Source organism: Zea mays, chromosome 1 (assembly GCF_902167145.1).
Source record: "Zea mays cultivar B73 chromosome 1, Zm-B73-REFERENCE-NAM-5.0, whole genome shotgun sequence".
NCBI classification, from domain to species: Eukaryota; Viridiplantae; Streptophyta; class Magnoliopsida; order Poales; family Poaceae; genus Zea; species Zea mays.
The window spans coordinates 286,978,462-286,999,925 of NC_050096.1; the positions used below are offsets into that span (position 1 = coordinate 286,978,462).

At 42.4% G+C, this 21,464-nt stretch overlaps 1 pseudogene across 1 annotated transcript; it reads left to right on the plus strand.

Annotated features, from left to right (window-relative positions):
- The first annotated feature begins 12,886 nt into the window (after positions 1-12,886).
- Positions 12,887-20,689, plus strand: LOC100279271 (LOC103639765-like pseudogene; annotated as a pseudogene). The gene is made up of 16 exons (NR_158726.1): positions 12,887-13,299; positions 13,492-13,578; positions 13,673-13,834; positions 13,941-14,029; positions 14,178-14,242; positions 14,353-14,439; positions 15,516-15,591; positions 15,681-15,764; positions 15,844-16,121; positions 16,953-16,987; positions 17,798-18,084; positions 18,681-18,788; positions 18,876-19,075; positions 19,196-19,273; positions 19,488-19,615; positions 20,228-20,689. The product of NR_158726.1 is annotated as a protein-like pseudogene (transcript).
- The last annotated feature ends 775 nt before the right edge of the window (positions 20,690-21,464 follow it).

The window sequence follows — 21,464 nt, forward strand, 5'->3', positions numbered from 1 at the left end:
TAATGTTTCAACTTCCAATCCTAGAGATGATAATGTTGATTTACTTGCTAGGATTGATGAGTTGAATGTTTCTCTTGCTAGCCTTAGAGATGAGAATGAGAAATTGTTTGCTAAGGCTAAAGATTTTTATGTTTGCAATGTTACAATTTCCGATCTTAGAGATAAAAATGATATATTACGTGCTAAGATTGTTGAACTTAATTCTTGCAAACCCTCTATATCTACTGTTGAGCATGTGTCTATTTGTGATAGATGTAGAGATGTTGATATCAATGCTATTCATGATCACATGGTCTTAATTAAACAACAAAATGATCATATAGCAAAATTAGATGCTAAAATTGCCGAGCATAACTTAGAGAATGAAAAATTTAAATTTGCTAGAAGTATGCTCTATAGTGGGAGACGCCCTGGCATCAAGGATGGCATTGGCTTCCAAAGGGGAGACAATGTCAAACTTAGTGCCCCTCCTAAAAGATTGTCTAATTTTGTTAAGGGCAAGGCTCCCATGCCTCAGGATAACGAGGGTTACATTTTGTACCCTGCCGGTTATCCCGAGAGCAAAATTAGGAGAATCCATTCTAGGAAGTCTCACTCTGGCCCTAATCATGCTTTTATGTATAAGGGTAAGACATCTAGCTCTAGGCAACCAACCCATGCTAAGTTGCCTAAAAGGAGAACTCCTAATGCATCAAATGATCATATCATTTCATTTAAAACTTTTGATGCATCTTATGTTTTGACTAACAAATCCGGCAAAGTAGTTGCCAAGTTTGTTGGGGGCAAACACAAGGGCTCCAAGACTTGTGTTTGGGTACCCAAAGTTCTTGTTTCTAATGCCAAAGGACCCAAAACCGTTTGGGTACCTAAAATCAAGAACTAAACTTGTTTTGTAGGTTTATGCATCCGGGGGCTCAAGTTGGATCATCGACAGCGGGTGCACAAACCACATGACGGGGGAGAAGAAGATGTTCTCCTCCTACGAGAAAAACCAAGATCCCCAACGAGCTATCACATTCGGGGATGGAAACCAAGGTTTGGTCAAAGGTTTGGGTAAAATTGCTATATCTCCTGACCATTCCATTTCCAATGTTTTTCTTGTTGATTCTTTAGATTACAATTTGCTTTCCGTTTTGCAATTATGTCAAATGGGCTACAATTGTCTATTTACTGATGTAGGCGTCACTGTCTTTAGAAGAAGTGACGATTCAATAGCATTTAAGGGAGTGTTAGAGGGTCAGCTATACTTGGTAGATTTTGATAGAGCTGAACTCGACACTTGCTTAATTGCTAAGACTAACATGGGTTGGCTCTGGCACCGCCGACTAGCTTATGTTGGAATGAAGAATCTTCATAAGCTTCTAAAGGGAGAGCACATTTTAGGACTAACAAATGTTCATTTTGAGAAAGACAAGATTTGTAGCGCATGCCAAGCCGGGAAGCAAGTTGGCACTCATCATCCACACAAAAACATCATGACAAGTGACAGGCCACTGGAGCTCCTACACATGGACCTATTCGGCCCGATCGCTTACATAAGCATCGGCGGGAGTAAGTACTGTCTAGTTATTGTGGATGATTATTCTCGCTTCACTTGGGTGTTCTTTTTGCAGGAAAAATCCCATACCCAAGAGACCTTAAAGGGATTCTTGAGACGGGCTCAAAACGAGTTCGGCTTAAGGATCAAGAAAATTAGAAGCGACAACGGGACGGAGTTCAAGAACTCACAAATAGAAGGCTTCCTTGAGGAGGAGGGCATCAAGCATGAGTTCTCCTCTCCCTACACGCCACAACAAAATGGTGTAGTGGAAAGGAAGAATCGAACTCTATTGGACATGGCAAGAACCATGCTTGATGAGTACAAGACACCGGATCGGTTTTGGGCCGAGGCGGTCAACGCCGCTTGCTACGCCATCAATCGGTTATATCTACACCGAATCCTCAAGAAGACATCATATGAACTCCTAACCGGTAAAAAGCCCAATATTTCATATTTTAGAGTCTTTGGTAGCAAATGCTTTATTCTTGTTAAAAGAGGTAGAAAATCTAAATTTGCTCCTAAGACTGTAGAAGGCTTTTTACTAGGATATGATTCAAACACAAGGGCATATAGAGTCTTTAACAAGTCCTCAGGACTAGTTGAAGTTTCTTGTGACGTTGTGTTTGATGAGACTAACGGCTCTCAAGTAGAGCAAGTTGATCTTGATGAGATAAGTGAAGAAGAGGCTCCATGCATCGCGCTAAGGAACATGTCCATTGGGGATGTGTGTCCTAAAGAATCCGAAGAGCCTCCAAATGCACAAGATCAACCATCCTCCTCCATACAAGCATCTCCACCAACCTAAAATGAGGACGAGGCTCAAGTTGATGAAGGAGAAAGAGATGAGCCACCTCAAGATGACGGCAATGATCAAGGGGGAGGTGCAAACGATCAAAACAAGGAGGATGAAGAACCTAGACCGCCACACCCAAGAGTCCACCAAGCAATCCAACGAGATCACCCCGTCGACACCATCCTCGGCGACATTCATAAGGGGGTAACCACTAGATCTCATGTTGCACATTTTTGTGAACATTACTCTTTTGTTTCCTCTATTGAGCCACACAGGGTAGAGGAAGCACTCCAAGATTCGGATTGGGTGATGGCGATGCAAGAGGAGCTCAACAACTTCACGAGGAACGAGGTATGGCATTTAGTTCCACGTCCTAACCAAAATGTTGTAGGGACCAAGTGGGTCTTCCGCAACAAGCAAGACGAGCATGGTGTGGTGACAAGGAACAAAGCCCGACTTGTGGCCAAGGGATACTCTCAAGTCGAAGGTTTGGATTTTGGTGAAACCTATGCACCCGTAGCTAGGCTTGAGTCCATTCGCATATTATTAGCCTATGCTACTTACCATGGCTTCAAGCTCTACCAAATGGACGTGAAGAGTGCCTTCCTCAATGGACCAATCAAGGAAGAGGTCTATGTTGAGCAACCTCCCGGCTTTGAAGATAGTGAGTACCCTAACCATGTCTATAGGCTCTCTAAGGCGCTTTATGGGCTCAAGCAAGCCCCAAGAGCATGGTATGAATGCCTAAGAGATTTCCTTATTGCTAATGGCTTCAAAGTCGGCAAAGCCAATCCTACTTTATTCACTAAAACTCTTGACAATGATTTGTTTGTATGCCAAATTTATGTTGATGATATCATATTTGGGTCTACTAACGAATCTACATGTGAAGAATTTAGTAGGATCATGACACAAAAATTTGGGATGTCTATGATGGGGGAGTTAAAGTATTTTCTAGGATTCCAAGTCAAGCAACTCCAAGAAGGCACCTTCATTAGCCAAACGAAGTATACTCAAGACATTCTAACCAAGTTTGGAATGAAGGATGCTAAGCCCATCAAGACACCCATGGGAACCAATGGGCATCTCGACCTCGACACGGGAGGTAAATCCGTCGATCAAAAGGTATATCGGTCGATGATTGGTTCATTACTCTATTTATGTGCATCTCGACCGGACATTATGCTTTCCGTTTGCATGTGTGCAAGATTCCAATCCGACCCTAAGGAATCCCACCTTACGGCCATAAAACGAATCTTGAGATATTTGGCTTATACTCCTAAGTTTGGGCTTTGGTACCCTCGGGGATCCACATTTGATTTGATTGGTTATTCGGATGTCGATTGAGCGGGGTGTAAGATTAATAGAAAGAGCACATAGGGGACTTGCCAGTTCTTGGGAAGATCCTTGGTGTCTTGGGCTTCAAAGAAGCAAAATTCGGTCGCTCTTTCTACCGCCGAAGCCGAGTACATTGCCGTAGGCCATTGTTGCGCACAATTGCTTTGGATGAGGCAAACCCTGCGGGACTATGGTTACAAATTAACCAAAGTTCCTCTTCTATGTGATAATGAGTGTGCAATCCGCATGGCGGATAATCCCGTTGAGCATAGCCGCACTAAACACATAGCCATTCGGTATCATTTTCTTAGGGATCACCAACAAAAGGGGGATATCGAGATTGCATACATTAATACTAAAGATCAATTAGCCGATATCTTTACCAAGCCACTAGATGAACAAACTTTTACCAAACTTAGGCATGAGCTCAATATTCTTGATTCTAGGAATTTCTTTTGCTAATTTGCACACATAGCTCATAAATATACCTTTGATCATGTCTCTTTTATATATGCTATGACTAACGTGTTTTCTAGTGATTTTTAAACCAAGTCATAGGTATATTGAAAGGGAATTGGAGTCTTCGGCAAAGACAAGGCTTCCACTCCACTCTATTACTCATCCTTCACCGTTGCTCCGCATCACTCTCCGTCCTTGGTATAATCTTCACTCATATTTTGTTTTACCAAAGGGGAGAAAGTTACTTCAAGGGCTCTAATGATTCCGTTTTTGGCGATTCATGCCAAAGGGGGAGAGAGCATGAGCCCAAAGCAAAATGACCGCACCACCACCCTAATTTTAAAATGATTTTCAATTGGTAAATTTCAAATTGTTATCTTATTGTGTTCAAAAGGGGGAGCAAGTAGTATTTTCAAAATTGATATCTTAAAACCCTCTTGAACACTAAGAGGAGAAATTTATTGAGGGGGAGTTTTGTTTAGTCAAAAGAAAAGCATTTGAAACAGGGGGAGAAAATTTCAAATCTTGAAAATGCTTTGCAAAATCTTATTCATTCATCTTTGACTATTTGCAAAAAGAGCTTTGAAAAGGATTTACAAAAGAATCTGCAAAAACAAAACAAGTGGTGCAAGCGTGGTCCAAAATGTTAAAAATAAAGAAACAATCCATGCAAGAACTTATATTGGCTCAATTCCAAGTAACCTTTGCACTCACAATTATGCAAACTAGTTCAATTATGCACTTCTATATTTGCTTTGGTTTGTGTTGGCATCAATCACCAAAAAGGGGGAGATTGAAAGGGAATTAGGCTTACACCTATTTCCTAAATTGATTTTGGTGGTTGAATTGCCCAACACAAATAATTGGACTAACTAGTTTGCTCTAGAGTATATGTTCTACAGGTGCCAAAGGTTCATCTACAACTATACTAAAATGACTGTCCGGAATACCGTAGATTATTCCGGACAGGAGAAGCTTTTTGGAAAAATAGACCAAGCGCGGACCGTCCGGGCCCTTGCGGCGGACCGTCCGTAACACCAGGATGACCCTCGGACAGAACCAATGCAAAAATCCAAGTCTACACTACAGACTGTCCGGAGGAAAAGCAAGGACCGTCCGAGACCTCGCGCGGACCGTCCGGCCTCAGGCGTGGACCGTCCGGTAGGTGAGAAACCAAAAAACCCGAAGGTGACGAGTTCGGAAAAATGAATTATAGTGGCCTCGCGGACCGTCCGGGGTGCACGCCCGGACCGTCCGCGACTGGCTTTATCTGACATCTGACGACGCATTAAATGCAATATAGCCGTTGATATAGCCGTTACTGCTGACCGTTGCGTTTTCAGCCGTTGATCTACAGGGGCGGACCGTCCGGACCAGGCGGGCGGACCGTCCGCGCTCGGCAGAATGGAGCAACGGCTAGGAAGTGGTTGGTGGCTATAAATACAACCCCAACCACCTCCATTCATAACATCCAAGCATTCCCACCTTCAACATTCAATACAAGAGCTAGCAATCCATTCCAAGGCACATTCAAAGCCTCCAATCTCTCCAAGTTCCAAAGTTGAGACAAGTGATCATTAGTGATTAGTGACTTGAGAGAGAGAAATATCTGTGTGTTATTTGCCGCTCTTGTCGCTTGGCTTATGCAATCGTGCTTTCCTTCTCATTCTTTCTTGAGATCAAACTCACTTGTAATTGAGGCAAGAGACACCAATCGTGTGGTGATCCTTGTGGGAACTTTGTGTTCCAAGTGATTGAGAAGAAAAGCTCACTCGGTCCGAGGGACCGTTTGAGAGAGGGAAAGGGTTGAAAGAGACCCGGTCTTTGTGACCATCTCAACGGGGAGTAGGTTTGCGAGATCCGAACCTCGGTAAAACAAATCCACGTGTCACACTCCTTATTCGCTTGCGATTTGTTTTGCACCCTCTCTCGCGGACTCGATTATATTTCTAACGCTAACCCGGCTTGTAGTTGTGATTATTTTTGAGAATTTCAGTTTCGCCCTATTCACCCCCCCCCTCTAGGCGACTTTCACATACCATTTTTGAGCCTTTAGCAAAAAAAACACATTCCCTTCTTTTCATGCTTCGTAAAGAGAAAGATCCATGCTTCGTAGAGAAAGATATCCTTGCTTTGTAAAGAGACATCCCTTCTTGTAACAAGACTGATAAAACTGTATTTTCTGAAGCTTACTCCATGCCTTAACACATTTTCATTTGGACGAAGCATTTTCCGAAGATTGGCTCCGTATTCGATTCTTGTCTGTTGATGCGATATGATGTATGATGTATGATATGACATGATGACATGATGCAAAAATGATGGGAATGCCGAAAACACATAGCCACACGCCCATACACAAAACTCTGCATCCCCTTGGGAATGACTTTGGAGTCTCTGCCGTTTATTTTTCGGCTTTACCGTTTATTTTTCGGTATAAGTTCTGCATCCCCTTAGGAATGTCTTTTGAACTTCTTCGCCTTATATTTCGGCGGTATAAGTTTTGCATCCCCTTAGGAACGACTTTTGAACTTCTTCGCCTTATATTTTGGTGGTATTTGGCTCTGCATTCCCTTTGGAACGACTTTTGAGCAGAAAACTTACGTTGCGCTCCCTTAGGAACGACTTTTTGTAGCTTCGGCAATTTTAGCTCTGCATTCCCTTAGGAACGTCTTTTGAGCACAAAACATACGATGCGCTCCCTTAGGAACGACTTTTTGTAGCTTCGTAACTTTTGAATTTCGTAAATTTGTGAAGAAAATATATTTCATTCTGATAGAAGCAAAATCATTATAAGAAATTAAAAACTAACATTGCTTATTTCTTATTAAAAAGAAAAATGGCATAGAACATAAAAGGATTTCAGAGGCAGGATATCACTCAGTATATATGCTTTGATTCTGGCACGGTACTATTGACTGTACGAGCTTCGGATTCCTCTCTGAATTCACGTTGCTGTTGAGAGTGTTGGCTCCCTTCTGGCTGCTGGCTTCGGGAATAAGTAGGTTGCAGTGGTGGTGGTGGTGGGAGCTGAGGCCAAGAAGCTTGTGAATGACTTGCCGAAGCGACAGAAGCTACAGAATGATTGCCCACATATTCTGGTATGTAAGGAGAGTGGCACGAAGCAGTGTGCAAGACCTGCTTCGGCTGATTCTGTCGAGCTTTGGCTTCAGCGATTTCCTTTTGCTTTAGAATAGTGATTTGCACATTCTTGTAGTATGGCCCTTGTCCTCACCACAGAATAAGCAATAGATTTTCCTGGGCTGATCCCCATATCTTCCTCTGAAGCCCCTGTCCCCTCTGCCCCTTGGAGCTAGTGGCCTGAAGGAGCTTTGTTGGCTGTCCCAAAGATTGTGAGGTGTGTTGTGGCCTCTGAAGCTAGCTTCCTTTGTCATCATTCTGACTGGAGCTGTGGATTGATCTGACATGCCTAGGGTGGATTCTTCCTCCGAAGCCCCTAGTCATCTCAGAGAATCTGTAAGCTTCTTCCCTTCTTTGGCGGAAGTCTTTGTCCGCCTGGATGTACTCATCCATTTTCTGAAGCAGCTTCTCCAGGGTCTGAGGGGGTTTCCTAGTGAAGTATTGGGCCATAGGCCCTGGCCGAAGACCCTTGATCATTGCCTCAATGACAATCTCATTGGGCACTGTGGGTGCTTGTGCTTTGAGTCACAAAAACCTTTAGACATATGCCTAAAGGTATTCCTCATGGTCTTGTGTGCACTGGAACAAGGCCTGAGCTATGATTGGCTTCGTTTGAAAGTCTTGAAAACTGGTGACCAGCATGTCCTTTAGCTTTTGTCATGACGTGATCGTCCCTAGCCGAAGAGAAGAGCACCATGACTGGGCCACGCTTTGGACTGCCATGACAAAAGATTTTACCATGACTGCAATGTTGCCTCCGTACGAAGATATAGTTGCTTTGTAGCTCATCAGAAACTGCTTCGGATCTGAGTGCCCATCATACATGGGGAGCTGAGGTGGCTTGTATGATGGGGGCCATGTTGTAGCCTGCAGTTCTGCTGATAGGGGAGAAGCATCATCAAAAGCAAAATTTCCATGATGGAAATCTTCATACCAATCATCACCACTGTAACAATTGTCTTGACGAAGCTCTCTATGTGGAGGTCTTCGGTCCTGGTCATCTTGAGTGAGATGACGCATTTCCTCAGCAGCTTCATCAATCTTCCTCTGTAATTCGGAGAGGCGAAGCATCTTCTCCTTCTTTCTCTGGACCTGTTGATGAATAGCTTCGAGGTCCCTTATCTCCTAATCCAGCTCGTCCTCTTGGAGGGTTGGACTTGTAGCCTTCCTCTTTTGAGTTCGGGCTTTGCGCAACGTGTCCTGGTTGATGTCTAGTGGCTGTAGTGCAGCCCCTAGCCCTGAAGCTTTCTTCGGCGGCATGACGAAGGTCACAGCTTGCCGAAGGTGGACAAATGAGTTCACCGGAGGTGGGCGCCAATGTTGTAGGCTTGTTTTCAAATGCTAAGAATTAAGAACAAGGCAACACAAAAAGAGGTTAATGGTTAATGACCTTCATCCTTCGAAGCGTTATTTCCCTTAGGATATAACGATCTTCGGACAAAGGTTATGAAGGACATACCTTCATCATCACAGTTTACATCGGTGAAAAGAAGAAGTATATGAAACATGAGAAATAACATGAATAATCTTATAACATCATTTTTATATCCTTTTTCTATAGTCATGAATGGATAGGAACGATATTAAATCACATTTATACCTTCGGCTTGACAGAAGACAAAGTTCAAGCGTGACGCACGAGTGAATCCCAGTCAGCGTGAACAGTACAGGGGTACTGTTCATCTATTTATAGGCATAGGACGCAGCCTGCGTAAAATTACATTCATGCCCTTCATATTCACTATTGACTTAATAACAATCTGTCGAGGACTAGATAGCCTTTTCCTCCTTAAGTCGGTTTCTCTTTCTGCTACTGAGCCGAAGCTTCCTTGCGTGCAGCTTCGACGCTGGTTCAACCTTCGTTCTGATCCTACTTTCCATATTGTGTACAACTTCATCCCGAGTCCAAAGATTCTTGTACATATATTATGCTCGGAAAACATTGTTAATCATGTTTTTGAGGACCTTCCGAAGACGAAGGCCCCCAACAGTTTCAATAGTATTACTCTAACCTAGAAACCAACTATAAATTTGAGACATGGAAATAGTGGATGAACATAATTTAAATAGATGGAAAATATCATAATGAACATTTTGCAATTTGAACCATCCAATTTGGAGTTCATATGACAAAGTTAAGAATTTTTGGAAGTTTTAGAATTCAAAATCCCTAATTGACACATTTTGTGATTAAAATAAAGTCAAGGGGTCTCTCTACAAGAAACCAGGGGCTCAGGCGAAAGAAACCAAGACGGCGGGTTGATTTCCGGGAAGCTGAGGGTTTCTTCAACAAAAAGACCACGTGAAGGGGTATCGGCTGTCCTCAGCCATCAGATCTTAGATCAACGGTCGAGTACAGATCCCGCGAGCGCGGGCGCGCGCGATTGATAGGTGGGCCAGGGCGGTCAGCGGCTTAGGGTGAGGCGGGGCTGATCGATCAGGCCCAGCGCCAGGAGCGCAGGCGACTAATGAGCGGGGCCTAGGGGTAGGGGCGCCAACGCGAACCAGTATCCGGAGATCCGATCGTTGGATCAGAGGCAGGCGGTTGAGATCGGGTGCCCAGGGGTTAACGGCTTCGGGGGGCACCGTTCTCTCCCGTGGCGAAGAGGTCATCGGAGACGAGGCAGGCTCGGATTCCAGTGGGTCTGGGGTCGCCGGAGCGGGCCAGGGCCGATGAGGGGGACCCAACGAACTCGGTGGTGGGGTTTTGGTCGTGAGAATGGGACTGGAAATGGGTGAACGACAGAGGGGGTGCTCCGGGCGGGGCGAGGGTACTCTTGCGAGCAATCCCGGCCACGGAGTGGGGTGATCAAGCACAACGAGGCCGGTGCGGGCTTCGGTGGGGGGGTGTGGGACACCTAGGGTCAAGACTTGGGCACGAGGCGGAGCTGCATCGGCTGGACACCTAGAGTACAAAGTAGGAAGATATTCAAGTATGAACTACTCAAACTATAACTACTCAAGTAAACATTACAGACCAACACACGGTGACACATATTTTATCCTGTGGTTCATCTCGCCACAAAGGCTTGTCTACCTCCATGTTGTTGAGGAGAGCCACAAAGGCAAAGGGTCACACATCCTACCTCGATCTCAAGCCAAGAGCTTTCGCTCTTAGTATGAGAGGGGTTTTCACTATAAATGGGGATGACCTACAAAAATCCAAGACTGCAATAACCTTTGCAACTCGTGGAAGATGTAACATGTCGACTAGGAGCAAGCTCCAAGAATTAAGAGTTGAATGTCAAAGGTGAACCGAACAAGACTTAGGGTTCTTATTGTTCTAGGTGTTCTTCATAGTTTGAGTGGGAGAGAAACCAGAAATTTTGAGCAAGGATGGAGTAAGTGAGGGAGAGAGGTTTCAAAAGAGATGGTATAAGTAGGCTTTCTGCCATATCCCTGTGTTATGATACATAGCAGGTGACTGTTGCGGACACAAGGAATAAACAATTCGAAGCTTCATATCCTCAACGGATATTTTAAAGTCCGGTAGTGTTGTACATATACATGACAGTGCCACATAGGTTAACTTTGGCACTAACTATCTAGACTTAGGTAGAGGTGATATATGGACTTTGAGCATTTGAGAACCAAAAATGACTGCAAACCCACTAATTCTTGATATTACAACATCTCTACACTATGAAATAGATAAAACATACAACATATTTTATAAGCTTCTGGTGTCCCTCCTTTATCATGAGCATTCTCCCTTTTTGGTGTTTTTCCTGTTACAATGCTTGGCAAATAAATTATTCCTCTAGTTGTATGGTCATTATCACCAAAACCCACAAATTAGGGCTTGATTGTACCTACATTCTTCAATTTGTTTTTGCGTTTTTGATCAAGCCCCTCCACCAAAACCGTGTCGCCGTACCCACGTCGGCACGCGCTCATGACGCTTATGCCGAGCCTGCCTCGGACAAGCCTTATCACACGCCAAACAAGCCTTGCCTCACTGTGCCCCACACTCGTTGAGGCGCGCCCTGGCCAAGCCTTGCACTCACCGAGAATCATCGCCATCGAGCATAGACACAAGAACCAAAAAATTATATAAGAGACAAGTGGGTCATGCATTAACAGTGAGCAGTTAACTACTACACAAACGAGATATTCTTACAACCAAGAGTTGGTTATATTACTAAACTCGCTCTAAGGGGAGAAGAGTGGTGAGAAAAGAGATGAAAAACTCAATTGTAATATAATCTTTGCACTCTGTTCTTCCTATCGCTTCTATGACTGGTCAAGTTCTTTGATGAAAACATGTTCTTCATATTGTTGCTACTTTGTGAAAATGTGTCATCGTGTCCTTTGATGACATGTTGATTTACAACCGTACATGTGAGGCCATTTGGTTCACTTGTCTCAAGTTTTAACCATTTTACAACAAGAACAATGGGTGGCCAAGTTATCATCCGTAAGGATATCCACTCACCTTGACAAGGTTGTTGCAGTACTTTCAGTTCAGTGGACCACTCTGGCTAATGTTCGGGAATATGTCGGGTTTCCTTGAGTTGGCCGGTTTTTGCAAAAAGATTGCTCACCATTTTTCAACCATTGCGAAGCCTCTAACAAATCGGTCGAAACACACACTATTATGTTGGACATTTGACCATCAACTGTCTTTGACACCCTTAAGGGCCTGTTCGGTTGTACCGGAATGAGCCAGGATTCATTCCAGCTCATCAAAATCTATATAAATTAGAGAAATAATCCGGCTAGGAATTAATCCGGGGCTCCAATCCGGAACAACCGAACAGGCCCTAAGGCAGCACTACTTGCAACTCCTGTGCTGGCCTTGCTGGACTTCACGGTTCTTTTTAAATCGAAAATGGTAGCGTTGGCATCCCTTAGCTTTTAGTATTATTAAGGCATAAGGTCTTAAACATATGAGAAAGAATACTTAGCCATATTGATTGCCGTCAGCATTGGATACGCTGCCTGCAGTTAGTTGAATTTGTCATATTCAAAAACCAGAAAAGCTCAGTGCACCACAATGAACAATGTCTGCACATGCTTTGGCAGCAGTGGGTGTTCACAAAGTTATTTGGTCTGCAATAAAAGAGATATTATACACAGTGGCCGGTGCACTTTCACACAGACCCCAGGAAATCAATTAATGAGCTCTCTACTATCTATGTTGGCCTTCCTCAATGGTGTGAGTATGTTATTCAAGGATATTCAATTGAGCCTCGTGCTGAGGATCTTATTTCGTATTTTCAGTCTGGTTTGCTGCGATAAAAAAACAAGGTTTGAATTAACTCTGATACAACCTTGCAGCATCAAATTGTTTAGGCATTGCACAGTTCATCACCTTGAGCTATATTAGACTTAGCTCATTTACTTTACAATAAAATTCAGAATAAATATAAAAAATTCACTCATACGCAAAAGAGTAGGAGTGCTAAAATCTCTACTACTATGAAGAACGCAAGAGGTAGGTTGTCTCCTTGGTTCTGCCATTCTGCCATCGATGAATTTAGACCGTCCACGCGTGATCCAACCGCGCTCCGCCCCTGACCCCAACCCGCTCATTCCCCTCCCCATCCTCTCTTTCTCCCTCGCGCTTGACTCCCCTGCCACCCCTTCCCGTCTCCACCCCGACGCCGACCGCACTCCGCTCCCCGTCCACCATCCCAGCGTGATGGCTGGGAGGACCGCGCCTGCCCCCTCCCCTCCTTCTCTCTCACGCCCTACTCCCTCGCCGCCCCTTCATCCCAGATCTCGTCATGGGCGCTACCATGACCAACAGTTCGGTGGAGCAGGCGCCGCACGCTACGCCATGGGACGGAGCCCGTCCCCACCCGACACCGACCACCTCCACCCCGAGCCCGTCCGAGAAGTGAGTGATTTCCATTTCTTCGATTGGATGGCGTGCGGTCGGGCCTCCGCACCTCCCTGTCCCCCTCCCCTCCTGCGGCGATAGCTTCCTCGAGGAGATGAGCGTGCCGCCCCCATGATCGGTCTACCTCCGCCGCCCCCGCGCGCACCGCAACCACCACGCCCCTCGTGCACCTTCTCGCCCGAGGTACGCACCCTACACCCTGTCAAACCCTAGCAGCTCAAGACCAACTAGGACATCAGTGATGAAACGGGTAGGGACGACTTTATTTGGTGCCCGCTCATGCTTTCGCTGCAGAAGGTGGTTTCCTTTGGTGTCCCCACGTGTTTTTGTCGTTGCAAGTTGAACTCGCCCTTTCATGCCTGATATTTTGCTCAGACTGCATTGGAGAATGGCTACACAAAGATCATGCTGCCAACATGTGCTTCTGGAATAGCATGCCCTATGCTATCTGCAACTATAAAGGTATATAGATGATCCGGTGATGTTTGAATTTTCTTGAGAATAACATGAGCGAACATTGAGTGCATAATGGATATACTAATTTTCCATGGGCAAGGCTAAGCTTTACCAGCCGATGTCCTGTATGTCGATGCACGATGGGAGGTACTTGTGGTTCTTCAACTTCATGGTTGTCTGGCCTAGCCGCCATCCGCCCGCGCAAACGCGGTACAGCTCCACTACAGCAGCAGGAGGCGGTGACGTCGCCAAAGGCTGGCAGGTCTTCTTGGGATGGTTATTCAACCGCGCTCCCAGTACTTTTCGTGTGAATTTGAGAATCCAAGAGTACTTCACTTCATTCAAATCGCGCTTGTGAATTGTACCAGATACTTGATGGCTCTTGATAAGAAGCCTATTGCAACTAAAGGCCACCACCTTTGTTGTCCTCACCCTAGCCGAGGACCTCATCTCCCAGGTGCTTCACTTATTATCTCACTTAACCTCTGAATTTGCATAGCATTGATATTATTTTCTTGCATCGATCCTAGCACTTCAACTCACATTTGATATTATTTTCCCTGCTGTTTCATATTATCGTTGTTGGTTAATAAATAAGCTATTAGATTCAGTGGCGACAAAATGGTCCATTAGTGGAAACACCAAGCATCATGGAGAGCTGTTTCGTCAGGTTATTACCCACTGAGAAAATACCTCAGTTTGCCCCTTGTGGATATTCCCCCATTTATTGATTGATTCTTGTTCCTTTTTCTCCCTTTCTGAAATCTACATTGGATCCAGGAGCTTCGAACGCGAGCCATAGACGGGGAGTTGATGCCACTGGGCTTATGGGCTCTTCTTTTGGGCACCAAAGCAAAGAGCAGTGGAGTAAGGTCCTCAATTTTTGTTGCATGTTGGAGATGGGTTCAATTGGGTGACAAATCTTAACCCAAGTCAGAAGGCAATGACCACCATTAATTTCTTTTCTATCAGTATAAAACTATACCAATGGGTAGTGAGCCTGCAACGTTGTGTATGTATACATGGGGAAAATATTTGGTTTGTGGCTTGTGTGAAAGGATAATTTAGGTTTGTATTCTATATCTGAGAACCATTCATAGCTTTTAGATTTTGTTATAATTGTCATCCCATGGTTCTGCTCGGTACAACTCTTTCTCCAGGATTTTTTTGGGACTGGTCATTGCGGGCATGTTGAGGGTATTTAGTTAAGCAATTTTGTTATTATTTTAGATTGAGTACATCAGCTTGCTGGTTGCTTACATTTTCTTGGTCCCTAAAGCTACTCACCTCGCTGGTTGTTTACATTTCCTTGTTCCTGGGATCCACTTTTCTAAAATGAATCTGTTTTGATCTTGTAACTGGAACTGGTGGATATTTTGATAGGGAAATTACGATGATTGATTTCTGGATTTGAGTTTCAGATTTTTTAACTTGTACTGGCCTCTTGAGATTGGAAGACTAGCGTTGTTGTGGGCTTGTGGCATAAGCTTCCTTTGTGGGTCTTTTCTCATCTGATGTAAACAATAATTTTTAGTCTGGTAATGGTGTAAAGGCAAATGTGGCATCATCACATATCTAGGCTTCCATTGCTTCTCAATCTATAGTGAAGATGAAGTATGTGTTCTTTTCAATTATACATTACTCCCTCTATTTTTTATAAGGTTCATTACAATTTGGAGAAGTCCTTAGAAGTGTATTTTGACCATCTAACAATAATCAGTAATTGTTACAAAAACAATCTGTATTTAGAAGATGTTCATGATGTGAATCTAGCGATACAGATTTTACCTACAAAGCATGCACATATTTTGCAGATAATTGTTGGTCAGACTTTAGTTTGACTTTATTGAATCCTAATGTGACATTCTATATGCAGTGATGTACATTTCTTGCCTTCAATATATTTATCCAGTTCTCTGATTTTTTTATCTTAACACTTTCAGTAATATTTGGAATGGTCATAAGTCAAACTAGACTTCCCTAGCGACAGCGATTCAACGAATAAGAACCAGGCCAACAGTTATGTAGTGCAGAGATCTACTCCCAGTCCCGGTGAGTTTGATTAGAAATCATGAATGTTCAGTACCTGACTCAGTTTTTATTAGCAGTGTAGTGAGACCGAGAGCATGAGGCTTCAGTACCTGTCTACTAACATCAGATGCATTAGTTGATGTCTTGATTAGTTGTAGCAGGTTAATCTCTATATCCATGTCACAACATCATCAACTTCACTCTTGATGCGCTAATGTTACCTGTACCGATCTTCTACAGGGAACCAGCTTCCAGTGCCTCTTGTACCGATCATCAGCAAGGGAGTGCTAGAGGAGGAGGTTATGGTGAGTTTTGTCGCGACTAATGGTGAGCCCACGACTACGGCCACATCAAAGCTGGTCTGGTGGAACCTCGTGGAGCAGATGACGATGACGCCGACATCCTGCACCTCTGCTGCGACGCTGCCGACCAGGACGCGGGCCCCTCCGTCGCGCGCGCTCTACAAGTCTGGATCCATCATCGTGCTCGGCAAGACTGACTTCCTTAGGCCAGACATGGTACGATTCTTGCCCCCGTCTTCTTATCTATACTGCTTATCATTTCTAATCCATCCATCGGCTTAATGTTTCTTGATTTCTCTATATTTTTTCTCCTTGTCTAGATTTTGCTTTTGCATTTCTATGACATATTAACTTAGAAATTTCACTAACAATTTACCATTCAGTGAATCTATTTGAGGCTTGCTTCAGTCTAAAGCACTCTTAGCTAGATCTTTTCCTTTCCACCGTAGAATATTTAGAATGAGCTGCTGCTCCACCAATTCTTTTGCAGCCTCCTTGCTTGACTCATGATGAAAACCAAGACGTAATATGCCACAAACCTAATAGAGTAAACATGTAATGTGTAGAATAATATCTAAATTGGCAGTTGTAAGAGTCGGCGCAATTAGCAAGTTTGCTAGTTTGGAATTGTGCATACAAACTGAGGTAGATGTTCTATTTGCAGTACCTTACTAGATTGTTTATGGTGCACTTTAGGTATGAGTAAAACAAGAAACCTTAACAGAAAAGGTGCCTACATGGACTTATTTTGGAATCAAAAGGATTGTGATATCCATATGAAATACACGAACCATAATCAATTTCGAAGGAACATGGCTTCCTACATAGAAAGATGGATTTTTCAGTGTAAAAAGAAATGCAGCTGTTTGTTATGCCTTTGACTGTGAAACTTATCACATGGATAAACATATACCTTCATTTTCTCTCATTTTAGCTATTTATGCTTCTCCTGGTGTGATTTTAGATACAAATGTATTAACATATATACAAACCAGGTTGTTCACTAGAGAAAATTTTAATCGCTTTCATCTGGTGTTCTTATTATAGGATCCCATAACCAGATGGACAGCCACAAAGAAAAGGTACATGCATTATTCCTAAGAAACTAGGACTGCTTAGGGTCGGAGTGAGGAGGTTTGTCTCAACTAGATCTCATTTGCTCTTCCTTGTTTGATCGGAACAAAAAAACTGCATCGATGTGATATACACATGGTCATGTTTTTAAATAATTATAAGTCTGAGCATCTCCAAAAGATCCCAAAAAAATCACCTCTTAAAAATAGTTTTAAGAGCAGCATAAAACAATTTTGGCTTGCATTTTCTGTGTTACCTCCAACAGTATACCTAAATATAATTGTAAAATTAAACAGAACATGGTTTCTTCAGCCCATATGTGTTCACATGCAAAAAAATGGAAGGGTAAGAACTAGAGTTCAATTGTAATCATGCTCGAAGGATGAAGGTAGCATATTTCTATACGTGAATGGAGTTCCAGTTTAATTTAAAGATTCAAGTTCACTACAACAAGATCTTACAGTACTGAGCCCATTTGACTTTCCTTGAGAAATAGCCAGTGCTTTTTTGGTCTGCGAGTTCTTGCACTTGGTTAATCAACTGTGTCACCTGATCTTCTACTTATTTGCGCAAGAAGGTCAAAGTCACTTTTGAAGCTATTAGTTCAGAACACACAACATCTAGCTAAATACATCACCTGTTTGAAGTAATTGATTGTATTCTTGATATCATCTTTATTCTTGAATGTCATTTGTGCCAGTTCATTTCTTGTGCTGCAAACCAACCTGATATCGTCAATTCATTTAATCTCTCAATCTCAGTTTCCTTTCTTTTTGTTTCACATTGAAGCTCCCTAATTGTTGCTTCTCGATGTGTAGTGGCCTGATTAGCTACAAGAAGCTCTTGTTCCATGGACTCGATCTCTGGACCGCACTATCGTTGCCTCAACCCCTAGGTCGTGCTGCCCTCTGGCCTCCTCATCGTACAATTCACCAACATCTCCAACGTAAGTGCAGCAGGTTCAGTAATGAACTCAAAAGTGGCATCAGAATACTCTAAGAGTTTTTTGTTCTTTTTGCCTGGATATATACCGAGGGCAATGCATTCAAAACTCCTATAGATGACGAATCCCATCTCTCCCTCTTTTCCCGGACATCGATCCCAGGTCCGTCTCCGCGCTTTACTCATTTGTTTTTTACAAGTTCAGATCCACTTGCGTACTCACACAGTGGACATCTGTTATACACATGTGTAAACCAGCATAAGAATTAGGAATTATGCTCATTTTATCTATGAAATCCTTACACTCGAAAATTCATGTGCTATTTTGCTTGAGAATAAAAAAAATTATTAGCAAGGAGAAAACAAAAAAATAGGACTAAAAATAGAGTCACATTGGTTTAAATTAGTACCTAGAAGTAAAAAAAGATGATCTAAATTAGATACATCGTACCAAATACCATATTACTATTCCAGTTACCCCTTCTACTATGCCTAGATATCATATTATGTATAAGTATCTATTAGCGCTACTATGTTCTTGGTGGTACTCCAGAATTAACTTGATGCCCATAGTTATTTTTTATACTTCAATCACTGGCATATAGTATAGGCATTATCATGCACTTGTTGGGTGGTTGAGCATTACTAGGACGCATGTAACACTTCTAAAATGGATCAACTGATGTAATATGTCATTCCTTTCTATTCAAGGAGCTTATCTGCTTGAATAACTACTTTATGTTTTTTTTACATCTGCAGTCTCTTCTTCAAGCAAGAGATGGAGCTTTCCTTGGTCGGGCTCCAAAATGCTAGGAAAACATCACTTGCAGCAGCTCGCAGCGACACCCCCGCCTCCTCATCATGGAAGTTGTATCTGTTTCAGAATAAGCAAGTGTCGTATTTAGTAAACCAGCTCGTGTTCTAATTCTTTTGCATGCTTCCATTTTGTTGTAGGCTACAAGAACACTTTGAGTAGGTGAAGAGGATTTGCGACACTACCACATTGTCTTTGGCCATGCATCATCTCAGTGATAAGATAACAAGCCAACTAGATATTTCAAAATTGACTGACAAGCTACAGTAAGGGAAGGTAGACTCAACTGCATTGACACCAAAGGAGAAGTATGAAACTTGGAAGGAGATTAAAATTATGAGTATGGTATTTCTTATATTATCTACGCTATGCATGACTTGCTGGGTCTATTCATTGTCTAATTATAAATATGCATTTCTAACAATGTTATTGTTTTTGTGGCTTTTCTCTGATTTCTTAGGTTTCAGAAAAATAGTTTCTCCAATGTGGGCAATGACATTGCTTAGCTTGTATGTTAGAGTTCATGTCACCATATTAGGTACCCATCTCTACTTGGATTTTGCCCAGTGTACAAATGGTGCACAGTTACAAGTACATCTATGCTCCAGCCTCCTCATTCTATGCTCAAGCATTTTCGTATGAATGGCTTTCAAGCACTCTAGATGTTTTGATAATTGAAATTATGTTAGAACACTGACTTAACTTGGATTCAAGTTGCTTCCTGACATGGGAATGTCTCATTTCTTTTATAGGCAGAATCTGACGCCTTTAATGTAAATGGACACAAGACCTTCGTTGCAATGGATGATTATCTTGTCACTGACAAAATCACTGCATTCATAGTGCAAACGCAACATGCAGCAACTGAAGTCCTTAAAGAGTAAATATATCTTCCCTTATCCATATGATACTCTTTGTGTCTCAAAATACTTGACCTTATAGGATTTCAATTTCAACCCAAAATACTTGACATATGACATGCACCTTTATCTTCTCCTAACACACATTTTTCTTTTTGTGTAATATGCATATATTTTTCTAGAAAAATGCTTGTTTATGTTACGTGCTGAAATTTATGTGAACTGAGCCATGAAGAGGATCCACACTTCTGTATTCAGCATAAATTTCTTGGTTTTGTACACAATGTCTCATTCTCTTTTTCTTTGAAACCTAACTGTGAACATGCTACCATTAAATGTCTTTCAACGAGTTGGTTGCCAGCTGGTTTTCTAGCTATCTCGTTTTCATAGTTTTGATTTTGTTCCATCATATTCAGTTTATTCCTTAAATAGTTTACGATTCTTAGTACAATGTTCATAAGGGTATCTGCTTAAATTTGCCTCAAATTAGTGATACATTGCATAGTCGCTTTGGCTGGCTCTTAGAAGTAACCATCTGGCTACCATAGTACCATCAGGAAATGTGTTCCTGCCTTCCTGATTGTGTATTTCCCTTAAGTGATACTAGGTACTGACATGTGAAAATTTTACAGAAAGCAACCAAAAGACTGTATGAAATGGACCAAGTATTGCAGACAATATTACAAATATTGGACACGTTCATGGCTCTTTCTGAAGATACTCATGGAGAAATTATCTTGTACCTGAGAATCCCCCTTATTTTTGCACAATTGATGGTTGTGTCCTGTAGTGGCTTTGATAATTCATCACTCCTAAACGATTTTAGAAAGCTATACCAACTAATGTGTGGAGGACCTGGGCAAGGGGTGGTAGTCGCGCTGGTTCGCTATCCACGGCGGCAAGCCGCCTACTCGAAGATCCCACCTCCGAGGACGCCGCTACGGGGAGGACATGGGCACTAATCTTGAACTAAAACTAGGGGGGTGTCTATGTAAGTTAATACTTTCTCTCACATTTGCATCAAAATTTGTTTTCCGATAATCAACAGATCTTGACATGTTTCTATGTACTTTCTCTCACATTGAGAGTTTTTTAGATTCAGTGCAAGCCATCTTTATTTGCTTAATGAGTCATCGATCTTGACACATTTTTCATATTCATCATAGTTTTTACTCATTCTTTACATGTTTTTGTCCTTTTCAGATTCAGTACATGTAAGCTTTCTTTGCTTGGACAATCTATTTCTCTTTACTTGGATATTTTCTTTTAGATTAAGATAGGCCACCTTTATTTGCTTAACGTGTGGTTGATCTTGACATGTTTTTCAGATTAATCATATTTTTATTCATTCTTGACATGCTTTTGTCTGTTTTTATATTAGTTTTTATTCATTCTTGATATGCTTTCGTCTGTTTTCTCAGATTAGTTTTTATTCATTCTTGACATGCTTTTGACTTTTTTGAAATTTAGATCAGTACATGTAAGCTTTCTTTGCTCGTACACCTGACCCCACATGTGTTAGCAGTCTCTAGGTCATGTTCATATTATTCATCCATCTCTGTTATATAGATAGTCGACACATCCATTTATATCTTTTTATAGGGCTAATCATTGAGATATCTCTTCCTCTTGGTCCTCGTGAATTTTTTGTTCGTTCTATGATGAGAAATCACAAATTCATATCTTTTTTTTTATTTTGGGGGCTTCACTTTTTTAAAAATAAAATGTAAATATTTGGACCCCGTACGTCGCGATCGCATCCAGGACGGCTGGTTCCGCCTACAACCACGTGGACAACTTCTTGCCCGACATCATCTCCCAGCTTGTTCCACCTACAACCGCGTGGACAACTTTTCACCCGACATCATC